Here is a 4,662-nt window from a genome sequence, read left to right as displayed (position 1 = left end):
AACCATTTCTATTACAACATTATTCTTAGATAGATCTGGGAAAAATAGATGCGCCAGTTAGGAATATTTTGTTTTCTGCTGCGAACCCCTACATTGCGCACTTTATGCTTTATTTTCTGAAAGCTCCAAAAGGCTCCATAAAGAAGACGTGTTATCATAGAGCTAAGTTGCTCATGAACTGGATGGTAGGAAAAAGTATCATTTTGGTCCATTGGCCTGCAGTCTGGGGGGGGGGGGGGGGGGGGGCTGGCATCTAAGAAACTACGAATGAATCAAGCATGCTACGAAATGACCATGAAAATTGGAAAATACTGATTCTACATGAAAAAACTGATCACAGTTGGGAAATATTCGAAGAACCATGTGTTATCTCAAGTGAGATCAGGTGCCGGTGGTTCTCATTTATGGTAAAACATAGCGGAGATTAACCATACTAGTGGTTGGGGCGCCTCCTCACTGGTGCTCTGCATTCCAATCCCAACGCCCAAATACATGTCACATGGGTCTTGTGGTGATCAGCTTGCTCAGATTGTATCTTCTTTTTCTTAATAGATGGCCCCATTTTGGGGTTCTCAGAGCGAGCCACGTCGCCTCCTATTTGCCCACACGGTGCGTCGAGTCGAGCGTCTTTGGTCGCGCGTGGACTCTCCCATGTTTTCTGGACCTGCGTTGGGCGTCCCATTGCTACTTGGGCTGGACCGAGGCACGCCCCACAATTACTCGCTCCACGTTCGTGTGTTGTGAAAAGGTCTTTTGCCTTTCGTCTTCCCGTCCGCCGCCCCGATCTCGCCACGACGCCACAAATGCACTGGAAACCGCCCGATGCAGCCGATCATTCATCATCATTGCCCTGCAAACACGGAAGAAACTGCTCGGATGAACTCAGCAGTCGCCTCCTCCATGTTTAAAAAGCTACCGTGTTGCCGTCGACAACCAGTGCGGCCACCTGCTCGCGAAGGTTGCACTCCAGCTCCAAATCTACTCGATGTTTTGCCTCCCCGCAATTTGTTTGGATTTTCATTGCATTGTGCCTCCTGATCACTCAAGCCCACTCCGATTCAATCATTCAATTGGATTCCCGATGGTTTGTTGTTGAAGCCGTCGTTGATCTTCCACGGCCCCTAATGTCTCTCCCCACAACGTGGATTTATTTGTTTCCTCGGTTTTATATTGTAGCATGATCTGTTAACTACTTAACTGTATAATGAGGCTGTCATCATCTTTGTAGGTCTGGTCTGAAGAAATATCGTCAACAATCCAACTAGGCTATTTCTATCTGCTGAACTACAAATCGGCTGGGCAGCTACTCGCCTTCCAGCATTCGTTGGGCAACTTGTTTATGTTATAGCTTAGCACGTTGAAAAGCAATTGATTGACACCTTGGGTGGTGACTTTTGAACCCTTCCTTTGTTTACTTATCACAGAAACCATAAAATAGACTCTGGAACAGAGAGATACATTGAAACTATGGGAGCGCAAGACAGCCAGATTATATTGCAAAAGAATGTGTCAATTTTACATCTTGCAACCAAAGAGCACTCTCCAGGTGATACGAGAATAATTTTGTTAAAAAAAAGCTCCCACTTTGATCGCCTAGAGCACATCTGCCACACCTCCAGTCCTATTCTCTCCTAATATTTGTTCATGAAAGAGTCAGTCCAATCAAGTAATCAACAGCTCAATCTTTCCATCCAGTTTCAGTAAATTGAAGTCATCTGGACACCAACAATCTCATATTAACATGTTTGTCCTCCCTCAACAATAACTGAGATTGAGGTTGCGCTTGGTTCCTGATTGATTTCCAAATAGTGCATAAAAACTGACACACAGTGACCAATTACATTGGCAGATAGAGAAGATAATATCCACAACTGAGGGTCAAATATTAGCATGAAACTAAGTAAATACACGAGCTTGTTGGACAACCATGGCACCGACCACAAATACAGCCAAGCAAGGACAGGTTCAATCTGATTATTTATTTCCTTTAGGTTTCAGCTGAATAATATTTCTTTATTTGAATGTAGAAACACGGCTAACACAAGGCAATAATATGCTAAATATGATACTATCTAGATGTGATGTTGAAACGACATACATTTCTATAAGCATGGGACGAAATAATCAAATTGTAGCAATCGTCTTGCACATGCCTAGTGACTTATCAATAGAAATAAAAAGCCTGGGAGCTAATCTGGTAAAGGAAATGCAAGATAGCAACCTTGATTCGAACTAAGTTTGTGATTAAACCATTCAGCAAAAAAAATTCCATCCATCCCAGCTTCTTCCCTGGATTGCTTCAAGAAGAACCGAAGGGATGGAGATGAACATACTAATTTATACCTGTTCACCATGCATCTTGATTTTACTATTTAATTTCATAAGCAATAGTCATCATATATTTGGATGATCCGAGAAAATTTGTAGACCAGAAGTAAACTAATAAGTAAGATGACTACTTTCGGAAAATAAACAAGATGACAAGAGCCGTACACATGCATATTCCTAAATCTTGTAGCAACCAGCCATGAGAACCATAAAATGGAAAAAAAAAGACTCAATTATCATGTCACAAAGTACAAAGAATGGCATGGAAAAAAAGAGTCAATGATCAGCATCATGAAAATCTTAGAATACATTTAAGATTCGGCACCAAGCCACCAGCCATCTAAATTTGGCTGACCAATATACTAAAAAAAGTTGAACACTGCATAATTTCTTCATTCGTTGCTCCAATAAAATTCGCAGCTAACAATTCCTTGTTTGCAATTGCCCCTCTTATTAATTTCCACGACCATGTGTTTCAGGGAGGTTACATACCGAGCTTTCTACTGGTTTCACAAGCATACTATGGCAGGGAGGACACAAAAAGAAACATACATGGGTTGTGAGTGCGTGAAATATGACACGAGAAGATTTTTGCAAAACAGAGACATCTTACATAACGTGATAAAGTCTGCCAAGGTCCGCAGAAGCAAGCAAAGTTCTTTGGCTTGCATTGACCAAGTTTTGGATCTAAATTTGACCTTAAACAAGTAAAATCATTGGGCACTACATACAATATGAAATTATTCATATTAAGAAGCCAACCCATGAATGATGCAATGGAATCATGGATTATTCTTTGGGTAGAACTGTACTGTACTGTTTAGCAAATATATACATTACTATAAAAGAAATGTCTAGTTAGTAGGATTTAACGACCCTCTCTACAAAAAGTATCATCCCAAGAAATACAACGATTTGTTCAAATTACAGTTTCAAAATACTCACCTCATTCTTGTGAGCCTGTATGCCTCTTCCTTACTGCAACCTGGAGGGTAACCAGGGTAACCAGAGCAAGCCAACATATCAATTTCATAAGTAAATGAAGAAATGCAGAAAGACCATTTTGGTGAAGTATCCTCATTTTTATATTGCCCAAATCTTCAGTTTCAACGGTAAAGAATATCCACTTTTGCACAAAATTAAACCAGCTGATCTCATATACATTGGTATCATACATATCATGTATAAAAGGATGAATGATCTTGCCTGATACTACTTCCACCACCAGCCAGGACATAAGTCATGTTACATGATCATTGTCCATCACATAAATCTGTTCAAAACTACACACAAATCAGAAAATTAGTCCAAAAATGAAAGCTGTCCAATGCTAAATAAAACATATCAAAAGAAAAATCTGCACGTACGTAATATAGATTAACTTATGGTATTTTTTTTCCGGAACACATGGGAGACATTCAATTTGATGTTTCAAGCTCATCATCGGAAACCAGAAAATCATGAACACCTTGTGGGGGCCCCAAAATTATTGATACACAAGACTGAAACTATTGTCCTTTGGTTAAAAAGGGTAATCACACATTTACCCTAATCATAAATAAAAATGAAATCAAAATAGCAGCAACTTCGTCACAACCCCATAGCACCTGAATTTTGCCAGCAGGTACCTTGCATTTTACGAACCTACAGTAAAATCAACTTAGGATAAGGCATTATACAACAAAAGCAACGGAATATGCATAATATTAGTGAAATAAATGTAATAAAACACATGGGATCTACATGGCAGAAAAGGGTGCCAGTGACCATTTGTCCCTTTTTTTTACTCCAATGTAAATATGTGCTAAATAATAAGAGGAGTCAAATAATATATGTTTGAATACGAATAAAGGTTAAAAGGAACAAACCAATAGCTGCAAACAGGTACAGGAAGCAAGATGGGTCGGAGAAGTTTCGTTTTCAATCCCACAAACTGAGCATCAAGAATAGAGCTCTACTTAGCATCGTAAACACCAAACCCACATTAAAAGTAAATAAGGGATGCTACACATGCATTTGAAAGTGTTTTTTAAACTAAGGGGTCACATCTAAACATCTAAAATTAATAAGACGGTCAATAATTTAAGGGCTCTTTGAATAAATGACAGATAGGTTTAGAGGCAAGACCTGCTGCTTTTGCAGGTTCCCCTTGAATTTGGCCTTCTCAATGTTGTCGCATGACATGATGCATGAAACCTTATGTTGGTCCTGCAAGCATAAGAGTAACGATGTCACAAACATGTAGGAGAGAATATCTTTTGCATTCAGTTTAGTGCTTCAGTATGCACCAGCTTTTTTTGTATGCCTCTTTCTCTTATGGCTCCATTTCCATAG

The 4,662-nt window shown here is 39.6% G+C and overlaps 1 long non-coding RNA gene across 1 annotated transcript; it reads right to left on the bottom strand.

Moving 5' to 3' along the window:
* Positions 1-3,925: 3,925 nt before the first annotated feature.
* Positions 3,926-4,662, bottom strand: LOC124653704. The gene is made up of 3 exons (XR_006987999.1): positions 4,617-4,662; positions 4,456-4,536; positions 3,926-3,972 (listed from the first exon to the last, which is right to left on the bottom strand). It is a non-coding gene; the product is annotated as an uncharacterized LOC124653704 (long non-coding RNA).

The sequence above is a fragment of the Lolium rigidum genome, chromosome 5 (assembly GCF_022539505.1).
Source record: "Lolium rigidum isolate FL_2022 chromosome 5, APGP_CSIRO_Lrig_0.1, whole genome shotgun sequence".
Lineage (NCBI taxonomy): Eukaryota > Viridiplantae > Streptophyta > Magnoliopsida > Poales > Poaceae > Lolium > Lolium rigidum.
Note: the sequence above shows the minus strand (reverse complement) of the source record. Positions and strands in the feature narration are given on the sequence as shown.